The sequence below is a fragment of the Macrobrachium nipponense genome, chromosome 2, assembly GCF_015104395.2.
Source record: "Macrobrachium nipponense isolate FS-2020 chromosome 2, ASM1510439v2, whole genome shotgun sequence".
Taxonomy (NCBI): Eukaryota; Metazoa; Arthropoda; class Malacostraca; order Decapoda; family Palaemonidae; genus Macrobrachium; species Macrobrachium nipponense.
Genome location: NC_087201.1, coordinates 21828001 through 21843284, shown reverse-complemented (window position 1 = coordinate 21843284; position 15284 = coordinate 21828001). Strand labels below are relative to the sequence as shown.

The 15284-nt window shown below is 34.5% G+C and overlaps 2 long non-coding RNA genes across 3 annotated transcripts; both read left to right on the top strand.

Moving 5' to 3' along the window:
* The first annotated feature begins 944 nt into the window (after positions 1 to 944).
* LOC135220479 (uncharacterized) lies at positions 945 to 1509 on the top strand. Its single transcript, XR_010315708.1, has 3 exons — positions 945 to 1081; positions 1216 to 1290; positions 1417 to 1509. It is a non-coding gene; the product is annotated as an uncharacterized LOC135220479 (long non-coding RNA).
* A 129-nt stretch (positions 1510 to 1638) lies between these two features.
* Positions 1639 to 3279, top strand: LOC135220478 (uncharacterized). Of its 2 annotated transcripts, XR_010315706.1 has the most exons (5): positions 1639 to 1730; positions 1837 to 1905; positions 2007 to 2146; positions 2292 to 2374; positions 2504 to 2632. It is a non-coding gene; the product is annotated as an uncharacterized LOC135220478 (long non-coding RNA). The 2 variants fall into 2 exon arrangements; XR_010315707.1 differs by lacking the exon at positions 2504 to 2632 and adding an exon at positions 3197 to 3279 and having other exon boundaries at positions 2007 to 2374.
* Positions 3280 to 15284: the final 12005 nt, after the last annotated feature.

Here is a 15284-nt window from a genome sequence, read left to right as displayed (position 1 = left end):
CTTAGTCCTGGACAATGCCCCTGGTCACCCTTCAAATTTGAGCGACATGCATCCTAATGTGAAGGTGGTGTACCTCCCACCCAATACCACATCACTGATACAGCCAATGGACCAGGGAGTAATAGCAAATTTCAAGGCTTACTACCTTAGAAGGACCATACGTTTTGCTTTGAGGCCATAGAAGCTAACAAGGAGTTGACACTGAAGCAATTCTGGAAGGGCTACAACATTGCAGATGCAGTGAAGAACATTGCAAGTGCTTGGGACGAGGTGAAGACGACCACTTTAAATGGGGCCTGGAGGAAACTGTGTCCACAGTTTGTGCACAGTTTTGAAGGCTTTGACCAGGCAGAAGACGTCGAGACTGTGACGAGGAAGATCGTAGGGCTAAGCAAGAGGCTGCAACTAGATCTTGAACCTGATGATGTAACAGAGCTGCTGGCTTCCCATGGAGAGGAATTGTCTGCAGAGGACTTACTAGAACTTGAACAACAAATGATTGAGGAAGAGGAGGCGGCACCAGAGCCAAAACCCAGGTCATTAACTGTGAAAGGCTTGTCAGAGGGTTTTACTCATCTGGAGAGAGCCTTGGCTTCTTTTGAGGCAGAAGACCCTAACGTTTCTAGGTTTGACAAAATCAAGAGAGGAATCATGGATTTGGTGACTTTCTACAAGGAGACCCTGAAGGAGAAGCAGACGAAGAGAAGTGTGCAGTCCAGGCTTGACACTTTCTTTCACAAGTCTCCAGTACCACCACCTCCCACTCCTAGTCCTGGTAAGGAATTCTGAACTGTTTTACTAATTTATGTGTTTACATAGTGTACATATTAAAATGTGTTTAATTTTTTAATGTAACAACTAAATGTAAGAGTAAATTGTAACTTCATTAATTTTCATCATTTGTAATTTTATTGCAGAAGTGGTGACAGTTCCAGATCCCCTGTACTACCTGTGACAGTTCCAGATCTCCCTGTACTACCTGTGACAGTTCCAGATCTCCCTGTACTACCTGTGACAGTTCCAGATCCCCCTGTACCTGGACCCTCTGTATCAGCCCGCCCACCTGCACGTGTACAATCAGGTAAGCAATTTCATTTTTCTCATTTTCATGTTGGAAATTGTTTACACCCTACATACATACGTACACTAACTTACATAGTGGTACAGTGTGTCTGATGTTGCAAAACCTTATTATTTTTTTTTTTTCCATTTCAGACCCCTTTGATAGTGACAGTGACCCAGATGACCCTGAGCCTTTCCATGGTTTTGATGCCTCGCCCTATACATCAGGTAAGAATCCTTAACAAATTTGTATAAAATGTTTTATAAATTGCTAATAGAAATTTTATTAAAAGTGTACATATGCTACAATTACATCCACCTATATATATTTATGTACCCTATCATTCTTTCCAGATGTAGATGTTCCCTCATCAGTTGATACAAGTATCACCTCCCCAGAGCCCAAATCAGTTGATACGAGTAGTATCACCTCTCCCATTCCTTCAGGTAAAAGAATTCTTCATTTTTTATATTGAACATACGTATTACACACTACATATGTCAAACAGTAATAACATGTGCAGTAGTTACAGTAGTAGTAACTATCATTTTATATATTTTTTATCATTCCAGACTCCAAGCACCTGCCCATCCCACTCCATAGCCCAGCCACCCACTCTCATGTACCATATGACCATCCCAGTAAGCAAGCCAACCACTAGAATTTGGTAAGGACATTTTTTTTATTAATGTTTTAATATTACATATGTAATACCATGTTATGTATGTAACATACATACTATAATCATATGTACTATTACATTATCATTCCAGACTGGCATGCACCTGTGACTTACATAAACCAGACCTCTACATAGCCTACATGTCTTCATTTTGCTGGAGGTAAGGAATTCTCAGTTGTGTTTAATGTTTGCATACGTACAATAAATTTTGTACACCTAAGTGGTTACATACTGTCCTTTAATATTAATTCTTCATTCCAGACTGCCCATCATCCTAGCCTGTTATCTGTGATAAAGCACACTGAAGTTAGGTTTGGAATGCATCCTTATCATGAATGCTCTACACCTCCACCTCCATCTCCCACAACCTAGGTAACAGCTTTGAGACTCACTAAAAGTTGGTAAGTTATGTAAGGAATTTCTAAATTAAGTTTTATACTACATGTTATATGTGATATTAAACCACTGTATGGTGCATATTACTGTATGTAACTTACTATGCATAGAGTACTTACTGACATACTAATTATTTTTTGTACATTCCAGAACCCCCTGAATGATGTAGGCTATGGGGCCACATAAGACTTTGTCCATCCAGGGTTACGATGAATGCAAAATATAAACTAAAGGTAAGGAATTAATTAACATACATTAACTCTTTTAGTACTCTTGATATATCTACAGTAATTAACATATGCATTCACAACTTTCTGTAGTGTATATTTTTGTACACTAATTTTGTTACTTTTTCCTTCCAGAACCAACATTTTTCACACAACTCCAGGTTGTTACTACAAGTGTCATCAAGGGATAACTACTACAAGTAGAAGCACCATTTTTGGATGGAAAAAAAACCCTTCAGGAAAGTATACGTATCACATGTAACATGTAGTGTAACAGAAAAAGTATGAACAGTAAGGTTTTTACATACAGTAGTACATATTACATACGTACATAACTTTTTTTTTACAGGAATTTCCAACCAAGTTTGATTATGTACATATGTACATGTTATAAACCACTGTACGTATGGTTACTGTATGTAACTTACTAAACATACATAACATGACTTAACTTTGATACTTTTTTGGTACATTCCAGAAAACCAGGACCCCCTCCATGATGCAGGCTATGGGGCCACATAAAACTTTGTCCAGGGTCTTACTACATAACATAAAGGTAATTGGAATTAACATAGTAGTAATTAACATACATTAAGTAAGTTTTTATATACTAAAAAAAAAAGTGACCAAGATCTCTCACATGGGATAAGTGATCAAGGTCCCTCATGGAATTGGTACTGTACACTCCCTGCTGAACAGGGGGTGTAGACCAATCATTTACAATAATGCATACCAGTTGATATTAAACCACTGTATGGTGCATATTACTGTATGTAACTTACTATGCATAGAGTACTTACTGACAAAATTATTTTTTGTACATTCCAGAACCCCCTGAATGATGTAGGCTATGGGGCCACATAAGACTTTGTCCATCCAGGGTTACGATGAATGCAAAATTTAAACTAAAGGTAAGGAATTAATTAACATACATTAACTAAGTTTTATACATGTTATATGTGATATTAAACCACTGTATGGTGCTATTACTGTATGTAACTTACTATGCATAGAGTACTTACTGACAAAATTATTTTTTGTACATTCCAGAACCCCCTGAATGATGTAGGCTATGGGGACACATAAGACTTTGTCCATCCAGGGTTACGATGAATGCAAAATTTAAACTAAAGGTAAGGAATTAATTAACATACATTAACTAAGTTTTATACATGTTATATATGTGATATTAAACCACTGTATGGTGCATATTACTGTATGTAACTACTATGCATAGAGTACTTACTGACTACTAATTATTTTTTGTACTTCCAGAACCCCCTGAATGATGTAGGCTATGGGGCCACATAAGACTTGTCCATCCAGGGTTATGATGAATGCAAAATTTAAACTAAAGGTAAGGAATTAATTAACATACATTAACTTTTTTACTCTTGATATAACTCAAAGTAAGGAATTATAACTAAAAGTAAGGAATTAATTAACATACATTAACTCTTTTACTCTTGATATCTATAATTTACATATTGTATTCAGGACTTTGTGTAGTATTTTGTACTAATTGTGTTATACTTTTACCTTCCAGAGCTACCAGACTGGGATTTTAGTGTACTCCAGGATCTAACAAATACATACGTACTACTACGAAGTGTGCAATGCATAATATAGTGTATAGTGTTTAGTGTATACCCTAAGGATTAAGTGTAGTACATTGTGCTTTTTAGTGTCACAAGAGTTTAATAAAGAATTATACCTTCAAGAACCATCCTTTGCCATTGGAATAACCACACTACACATCATGCAATCTACTTGCATGTCACACAGGTAAGGTCTCTAACTTTTTCTTAGTTTAAGGCATATTTCCAAGTGTCGTTCCGGCTTACGACGATTTTCGGCTTACGACGCGCCTCAAGAAAGGAACCCCCGTCGTAACCCGGGGACTGCCTGTATATATATATATATATATATATATATAATTATATATATATATATACATAATGATATGTTAAGATGACCTGTGGTCATCTTAACAATGGTGTTATGTACAAGTGTATACAAAACATTTTCTTGTGCTTCTTACCAGGTCATCCTGCTTAATACTTCATGTCTATGCTTATGGCAGTCTTGTGAATGATACACAAACAATAACAGTTTCTCTTCAAAAGCCCCCCACTCTCCATTGCACCCTGTTCCCTTGTGGTCCTTCTCTGATGCATTAATATTTCCCTCTCTTATATGTATTAAAGTACATATATATAATACCATCCAGAACTACAAAAAATATGTTTTAGGAATAGTTAAGACATTTGCTTACTACTATTTTTTACTGACAGTCAGGGTATCATAAATATTTCCCTGGCATGCATAAAGTTGACTGCCGGAGACTGAGAGGTTGTTTGCCTTGGGTTTTTGTTTGTATGGTGTATTTACGTTGCATGGAACTAGAGGTTATTCAGCAATGGGACCAACAGCTTTACGTGACTTCCTAACCACGTCGAGAGTGAACTTCTATCACCAGAAATACGCATCTCTCACTCCTCAGTGGAATGGACGAGAATCGAACTCGCGACACCCGAGGTGGGACGCCAAGACCATGCCACTGAGGCGCTGTTTGCCTTGTGTGACAGTTAAATTATTAAAAAATATGCATATATATACTACAGTGGTCCCCCCATATTCGCAGGGGATGCGTACCAGACCCCCCCCCCCCCCCCCCCCCCCCCCCCCCCCCCCCCCCCCCCACCCCCCCCCCCCCCCCCCCCCCCCCCCCCCCCCCACACCCCCCCCCCCCCCCGTGAATAATTAGAACCCGCAAATGTTTGGAACCCCTATAAAAACGCTAAAAACCTCCTATTTTGTTGGTTAAAACTCAAGAAAATCCACTAAAAATTTTCATACTTGATTTTTTTTAATAGTTTTATCAAAAAAAGTGCATTTTATGATGAAATTGATAAAAAAAAAACAGGCATTTGTGGATATTTCTCATAGAAAAATACCGTGAATGTGCGAATTTTCCGCGAATAATGCGGGGAAACGTTCCCGAGAGAAATCCGCGAATGTGTGAGTCGGCGAATACGGGGGGTCCACTGTATAGAGAAAAACTGGAAACAAATGGACTACCAAAGTTACACTGGGGCAGATGTCTACCCCTTGCAAAGGACCACCACACACAAGCAAAGAATTTGTTCAAAATTTATATTAAGATCCTGCTTTTCAAACTGATTTAAAAATACCACTGCTATCATATATCACTCCCCTCACAGAACCACAGCAAGGGAATATAACTAGCGCTCCCATTTCAACTTCCAAGAAGAAGAAATTCTAGTGATCCTAAAAAAATGAGCATTCAACTTACAGTTAGAGGTACTGAGTAATCTTTAGAATACACCTAGAATCACAATCATTAAAAGAAAAAAAAAATGTTTCAAGTTGTATACCTGTTCTTTAATTGGCAAATAGCTCTCCTCCACTTCTGAAACATATTGGTGCACTTCTAAGGTGCTGTAGCATTTTTTTATCTTAATTTTATTTGAACATGCCAAGTTTGTAAGGTCTAAGAATGCCACTCCTGATGTATGGCTAAAAATCCTGATACAATAGAAAAGCTCCCTTGAAGTTATTCAGCAACTTTTTTTTTTTTGCCCACCATACCATGTTCATGTTTCCTTGCATTTATAAATGCAGAGCACCACTGAGTGGCACAGGATAAAAAATATTGCATGTCTATAGAACTCTCTTTGCATCCCAAAGCAAAAAAAAATCGTCAAGGCCTAGCAAACAAATTTTTTTTTCTGCACCACATAACTCTACCATAAAATTTCATTCTTCCTAAATACCATAAAATTTCATGCTTCTTTAGGAAGAGCTCTATTGCTCTCCCAAAATCAACACTAGCATTGGATTTGGAGTAATCCATAAAAATCCACAGCAGTCCTTCCTCTCGGCAGCAGGTTCCATTAAAAATTCTCTCATCTCATCATAAATGATTTGTATTTTCAATCTTGGAAGCACCTCCAAAAGCTGATGCAAGGAGTTTCCATAGAGGAGGAGTCACTGAAACATTTTTATCTCTTGTCAGTAAAATTAGTTAGGAAGTGTCTTGCCACCATAAAGCTAAGGAGATTTACAGAGTTACTAATAAACGTTTCAGCCTTGTTGCTACTGGAAGGCAAGACAGTTAGGTATCCTCTGTGATCTACACCTCTCATTCTTGACTAGTTCTAGAAAAAAATCCCTATGTGACCACTGAATGATCAGCCATCTTGGATCTGTAACTCAGCAGCTGACAATCATGAACAGGCAAATCAACACACACAGCTGAGCTAGGAGAATTAGATCTAGGAAATTGCTCACTGGTCCCCAATCCAATGACATACAGCCTTTGAGTTTTTGGGTGCTTAAAAAAAATTATAATTAAAAATACACGTTCAGTAGGTGACCCAGCTGTCTTACAGTAACTGAAAATTGTCCTTTTAAAGAAATTTACTTTTGAAATAACTAAAATGGAGTAAACTGGCAAATAACATTAAGCCAATGACAATAAATTGCAACTGTAACAACAGGTTAATGAATAACATCTAACCGAAATTATTTATTTATTTCTGATACGTATTTTGAAATTTTCTATGTGAATAATGCAAATAACAGATACCTTTCCCACAGACAATGTAATTTTGTGATCACAGAGATAATTTTTTTTAAAATGAAAGATTCCAATAATTACTGTACGTTGAATTACTGTATTCACAACCATTTGCAATACTAAAAATTATTTTCTTGTTATAATGAAATAAAACACATAAAAAAAAGCAGACATTCCTTGTCATTCAGCTGGATTAGAACCTATACGTATTCCTTTAGGCAATGCTGCACCATTTTCCTCTTTGAGTGATCATAACATTATAGAGGAATTAATCACAAGACTTATCCATAGCACATGTCAGGAAACATTTGCTTTGTAACTGACTAAAACTTTAAATGAAAACTGCACAAATTACTATACAAGCACTGGTAGGGAGTACCACTTACAGAATCTGCATAGCATAATAAAGATGGTACAAAATTCTAGCAGCAACCCTTTGATCACAGCTACATTGCTTTCTTCCTTTTACTTTACAACTGTTTCGTTTAGTCTCTTCCTACTTAGCTGTCTAACATTTTCAACTTTACCTTTGTTTCATTTACAGCTCCAATTTCAGAACAGTTGATTCTGGAAAGCCTTATAGAAGTAGTACACTGAAATGTGACTCAGTCATCTTGTTAAAACTCGTTTTAACAAATACATAAAATAGGAAGAGAAAACAAAATTATTACAAGAGTAAAATTAACAGCTTTTAAGCTTAAAACAATACACAACATGCATATGAACTTGAAGATTTATTCATAGATTGAAACCAATACAGTACATACAATGTATTGAAGGTCTTGAGTCTCTGGACCAACCAATTAGCTGCCCACAACACTACCACTAGATATTCAAGCACCATTCATTATTGTAATATATTTCATATATTACTATCATCATTACTTAATAATTTAACAAGACTGGTCTCGTTTCTACAATCACATAAGACTAGCAGAAAGAACTTATTCTCAAGTATTAGACCAAGAAGTAGTTAAAATTTTGGACAGTCAAGTATGGATAACAGTAAAAGAGAGACAAGCAATGAAACTAAGACTTAACGGATTCTGTAAAGATCCTTTTGCACTGGCTACAATATGCAACATAAGGCCCACTGTAAGCAACTCATGGCCCATTTTCTGTTTACGTATATCATTCCCAAAGTAGAGTAAATAAAACACGTTCAAAATATGATCAGAATTATCATTACATTACATGATATATCACACTCCCAATGTATATACATAGCCCTACCCAATTCCCTAATATTAGTTAGTTATATCTTACCCAATTCGCCAATATTCGTTATTTATATCTTTATAAATTAAGTTTCAAAAGGTATAAAATAAATGCATGGTATTTACAACACTATAATGAATATAGTTCATAAAAAACTCCCAGCCTACGATAGGTAAATTTTCCTATAATTTAGTGCAAGTGAGAATAGCAAGTCCCTATATTATCTGTAGCTTCTTTTAAAGCAAGATATTGCTGCAAGTCTTTTTAGTTTGCCATTTGAAAATAATACAATATATAAGATACATTCCTTACTGCTCTATCACAAGAAAATATATATACTTAAGTATTATTCTTTAAATAAATACTTACCACTCCATTATATAGCTTATACTCCCATTGGCATGGAAATCTAAGCTATGTAATGGAGAGGTGAGGTTAATTTCAAAAATTGTAATTGCTGGTTGTATGTTTCTTTGGTTACCATCTGGTACATACATAGTATCCAGAACTGAACTCCCAAATACTCATCCCTACCGAATGAGAATAATCAGAATACAGGCAGTCCCCGGGTTACGACGGTCTCGGCTTACGACGTTCCAAGGTTACGACGCTTTTCAATTATATTCATCAGAAATTATTTCCAGGGTTACGACGCATGTTCCAGAGTTACGACGCCTACAAACGCTGATCTGGCAGATGAAATATGACACCAAAAATGCAAAATAATCAATATTTAAAGGTTTTTTGATAAAAAATGCAATAAGAATGCAGTTTACATAGTTTTGAATGCACCTTAAGCATTAAAAGTAAGGTTTTCTTAGGATTTTTGACAATGTTCCGGCTTGCGACGATTTTCGGCTTACGACGCGTCTCAAGAACGGAACCCCCGTCGTAACCCGGGGACTGCCTGTACATAGTATCCAGAACTGAACTCCCAAATACTCATCCCTACCAAATGAGAATAATCAGAATAGCTGTTTCTTCAACAGAATGAGAATATTTATTAAAAATAAATTTGGTCATTTATTTTCTGAGTGTGTAACTACACCACTTACCCCTTGTCTAACAAATAACTGCAAAAAAATTTAAAACAAAATGTTAACAATTATAACAAAATTTCATGAAAGGATGTATTATCAAAGAATCACCATTCACTAAAAATATGTTCTCTAGCCAGCATTGTACAGCAAACTTTACTGAAATCGTCATGATGGATGGCAACTGTGTACTTAGCGATAAATAGGACTGACCAGTTCTCATATATGATAATTCACTTCATGTTACTTTCTCCATTTAAGGCTGCCATAACCATATTACATATGGTTATAATCTTCCCTAATTTTATCAGATTCATAATTTACTGCTTGCTTCTTTCCTTTAATGCATATGGTCAACATTTATGCCAGCTTCATATATTCACACAAAGAATCTTTGATTTACAGACAGATAACTCATTGAAAAGTAATTTTCAAGTGCAGCTGTGGCACCTCTGGTCTGCAGATTTCACACTATTTGCAAAGGTATATTTTTAATATACAGTATTCAACATTTCTAATATATATGTGTGTGTATATTATAATATATATATATATATATATATATATATATATATATATATATATATAGATATATATATATATATATATATATATATATATATTTATCTATAATATATTTTATCTATATATCTTTATCTATATATATAGATATATATATATATATATAGATATATATATATATATATATATATATATATATATAATAATATATAGATACATTAATATCCAAAACAATGGAAGCTACTGACTTATATTTTTGGTCATCTGACAAAATCAGTTGACAATATGGCCATGAAAATAGAGCTGTCATAGGTCAAAATAAATTAAACACAAAAACAGCAATCATGGAAGCTAATTTCACAAAATCATATAACACATTTGCACTTGTTCCCTAACTAAAAGATTATAATCATAAATTACTCTAACAAGAATACAAACTCACCTTTCTAAACTCATACCACTGGCCAGAAGGATTTGTTCCAAATATATAAAAGGTAAATATTGGAGCAAGGTTTAGATAGTCAGCTGAGTAAGAAGATGCCATAGTGAACAGATAAAAAGGAAAAGGCATATAGTAAAGCAGCTGGGGTTGAAAGAAGGCTTCAAAGAACCTTTTGTATCATCCAAAGTGTGGTACTCATGTGAAAAATTCGTATTTTTTGAAGCCGTTTCATAGCTCAGTAACAGAACACAAAATGCCTTCTTGTAAATCTGTTGGGGTCTTTTAGGTGACCATCATTAAGACACAGTCACAATTTCAGTGAAAAAAAAAACATTACCATGGTAATGGAGAGTTAATACTTATACATTAATCACTTCAAAACCTGTACTGTACTGTCTCAGAATTATTAAAAATATTCAATGAAATAAAGCTGCTTAGCAATCACTTCAAATGCCACCATTTTTGACATTTTTACAAATTACAAGGAAGGGTACAGCAGAAGAATAAGATGAAAAGCTTGAAAAAGAAAAATCCCTCTACAAAATAACACATTTTTCCATGAAAAATATTTTAGACGCAAAAATAAATCTCTATAAGTTCTACATAAAACTTTGAAAACCAGTAGTAAACTGTGTCCTAGTAGAGTGCACACACTGATGGTATCTAAAAAGAGTACAGTATGAGAAATACATCAAAATGCTTACAAACAACACAGGAAAGAAAAAGAAACTGAAAATAGGTTTGTACATTCAAATAAATTTATATCACTTAAGAACAGAGAACATTCTTGCAAAGAAAATATATCAGTTGACAAAGCTTTAAACAACTATACTCAAGCTTAAAATCTGATAATGTAAGAGGAAAAAAAATTAAATATTAATGAAATACAGTAACACTATAATATTAACAAAATTTGCAAATATAAAAAGCAAAGTAAACAAAAGATCTTATAAGTATGAATAATGGGCATTTGAAAGAATAAAAAAAAATATAAGGCAGTCAATGTAAAATACAGATAAAGACATAAATCTAAATGTATGATGGAGAGGCATGTAGGAATTAATCTCTAGAACGAATTCACTTACATATAACCTGTACCATGAAAGGTGAAATTAGACATGATTACATAAACTATATATGGAATTATAACAATTTCCTTACCTCCTATGTAGTATAATTCACATTTTTATACATTCCTTACTGTCATAAAGAAGAAACAAGGCTAGTACCCGAGAACCGTAATTCATGGTTTACTCTGTACTCAATAGGAAATGTTTTTGTGCTGAGAGAGATATTACACTGAAGTTACTGCATATGCTATCAGAGACTGGAAAAGGCAAATCAAATTTTTTGGGCTAGAGGGAAGTTAATTCAGTCTGAACTCATATTTTGTAAGCTGCAAATATTGACATTTTTCACAGTTCTGAGCGCAGGATGCAGTAACCAATACTGAATACACCAGGGATTAACTAGCATTCATCAAAGGCTAATATGAGTCTTGTGCATGGTAAGGCAAAGTTGTGCCCAGAATAAAGTTACAAAAAGTTGAACAGATACCAACAGCACAAAGCCCTAATCTGCTAAGGATTTGTGCAAGGCATTACTCTATACATAGTAAAACAGAGAAGGAGGCAATAATGAAAACTTACTAATCCTGGACTCTGTTGTGCCACATGTTGCAAAATCAACAGAATATCTTGCCAGTACCTTAGGATCCATGGAGAAAAAGTCTCAACTATTGCATAGCTACTCTTGAAATAGATAAGAAAGGAAGGGTTGGATGGATATTTAACTATGTAATATAAAATGTTTTTGTCAGCTTTTCCCTATAATGGGTTAGATGCGACATGAGTTCTCTCTGTGCTCTCTCTTTATTATCTCCCATCTGGTGTAGGAACTCACCTTAGGACAAAACTGTTAACTAATAAAGATTTGACATGTTTATGACTGAAAGATGCCTTAACTGCAAAACTGCAACAATGAAGAAGGAATAAATTGGTTTCCAATCTTCCAAAATGGATTTTAAATTTAAGAAGTTATACACTGTAACAAGAAATATGCACAGTACAACTACCAAATTTGCAAGCACAGAGACAAAACCAGCAACTAACTATGGAAAAAATGTAATTAAGCAAAAAAGAAAAATAATTTGCACTAGTATATTTTATCTTAATGATAATCCACTACAAAGATCCCTGCCTGGCACAACTCCGGTACTAAAGGTTAAAAAACAGTGACCCTTTGCTTCCTGCCTTTTACTTTTAATACATTCCCTTTGGGCTGCTCCTTCTTGGCTGTCCAATTCTGCTTTCCCTACATTTATTTTTATTTGTGACTTAAGAATAAATCCTTTGGATGAGACAAAATTCTCTGAGCAGCAACATTACTTTAGCAATGGTTGGTAACACAGTACTAGTGTTTTCTCTCTGTCTTTGTGGGTACATGAGCTCCTGGGTAACTTATTGAGCCTATCAATCCTGAACTACAATTCTATGATACTGGTCTCATTCCAAACTAACAAAAATAATACAGTATGCAGTATAACCTCAGTAACTGAAACTCATTATAATCTAGAATGTCATACAGTCTAGAATGAGATATATATAAATACACAATACAAAATTTTTTTTAAAGTAGTACAGACAGTCCTGGCTGATGTTCCAAGGTCAAGACGCTTTCAATTATATTAATTAGAAATTATTTCCAGGTTTACGATGCATGTTCCAGGGTTACATCACATGTTCCATGGTTACGCCACTTACACGCAATATGACTCCAAAAATGCAAAATAATCAATATTTGAAGGTTTTTGGATGAAAAATACAATAAAAATGCAGTTTACATAGTTTTTAATACACCCAAAGCATTAAAAGTAAGGTTTTCTTATGATTTTTGACGATTTTCCAGCTTACGGCAATTTTTGACTTACAACACGTCTCAAGAATGGAACCCCGGGGACTGCCTGTAATTATAATTATGCAAACAACGATACCTTAAAACACATTCATTTACATGAGAAAAATCATATTAAAGCAACATATACAGTAGAGAGCCTCTTATCCTGAACCATAGGACCATGAGTGTTTTCTGGCGACTTTCAGCCAAAATCATAGGTTAATTCAGTCACCTTGGCCAGAGTAACGACAATGAAAAGATATAACATTTAAATAATTCATAGTTACATACAATAAAAACATATTAAGCATTGAAATAACTGAAAATGTTAAAGAAATTTTGAGTGTTATTCAGTAAAGAAAGCTAATGTCTACTATGTCTATTTCCAAGAAACCTGTATCATTCCTGTATAATAAGACTACTGTAATCCAAAATATTCATGCGTTACTTGTACAAATGGTAATAATGTGCAAAGTATTTTAAGGTTATGAATATCAAAATGTTTTTTATTTGTAATATCTATACTGCATGGATTTTAGTCTTTATTTTCATCTTGTTTTATTTTGGATGCCCTGATCATGTGGTGTGTCTACGGAGTATGACTGTGTATGAGACTGTTGTTCCGCATTTCAAATATTTTATATTGTGTTATATAAATGTTTTTCCCTTATCTGGCATTAAGAAAAATTCTTGCACACCTACATCCAGCACTATTATTCTTGAAATACTGTATCATCTGCAGCCACATCCATTTGCCAGTAATGTTGGCAAAGAAAAGTTCTCATAAAAGCATGGCTAGGAAGTATACACTCTTTGTTACTTGGTATTCTGTTCCCATTTTTCATTTTGCTAATATGTAAAGTTCAGAAAGGCTTATTAAATAGTATAAAGTCAATGTGCATATATACAAAAAAGTATGCATTCTTAAAATAAATGAACTGGAAAACTTACAACAACCAAATGCTGAAGTAGCCAATTCCGTACTTTAATGCATTGTAGTGCAGCAACCAAAACAAAAGCATAAACTTGTGATAAGTCCACTCTATTTTTATATTTATTTTTCTTTAATTTTGATGGTTAAAATTTAGGTGCATCTTTGATGGTGGAGTCTCTTCAACACTAAGAAATATGGTAATAATTAGTAAATAAAAGGCAAAATCTTTAATCTGTTGCATTTTAAATCTATCACAGGCTTGTGTAAAGTATGCATAGCCTAGGCTTACTTAGAACATTTCATTATGAGAGACTGCATATGGTACAGTATTAAAAACAAACTGGAGTATGAAGTAAATTCACTGAATATTAGAGCTTATCACAGCAATTTAGCTGGTATTAATCAGTTCAAAAAAGACTTGAATATTTCTTACATTTTGTACCAAAATTATGACAACACTAATGAACATTATGTAATGGCTAGGTAGGTTTACGAGTAGAAATAAATATTAAATACAAATTTACGATACCCTTCACATCAAATATCTAAAACAAGTCTCCTGTGAAATTTCAGATGTAACTACTAGAATAGAGTAGTTTTAACCAGTAAAATAAGAGGCTAAATGCTTTACTTTTGAATGTAGCCTAATACAAAGTACTGTAACTGAGGCCTTCAAGCAATCCGAAGTTTTTTGACGTGATTTCAGGTGGAACTTAAGGCCTCTCCACACTAGCGGGCATGCCTGCCCGGCACTTCCAGCTTTTTTTATTTTCTCACTTCTGAAGCAGTGTTACCAGACAATCACTCGTTCTGGCTACATACTTGGTCAGCCATTATAGTGGAACAGGTTATGGGAACAGTGTTTGCTCATCAGGCAGTGCCTGTTAGTGTGGACAGGGCCTAAGGCTATACAAAATCGAAATCAAAGGTAGCAGATTTCTTCTTTACAAATTGAGCATTTAATCATTAATAGAAAGCATACTTTATTCTTCACATAAAATTTTTGTAACAAATTTATCATTATAACCAATTTTTCATTGAACAAAAAACCTAAATTCCTAATTAATCCTAATTATCACTTATATTCATTGTTACTCACCAGTCATGCTTTGGGTAATTGAACAATAAAGAATTACCAAATTTACTTCATTCTGCAGCGTAACTGTCAACTACAGGGAACTTATCTATACTTGTAAATATAGCTAGTAAACCACCTACTGAGAGTAAGAGTTGCCTATAATTTTCTCTTCTGTTGTCGTTACTGC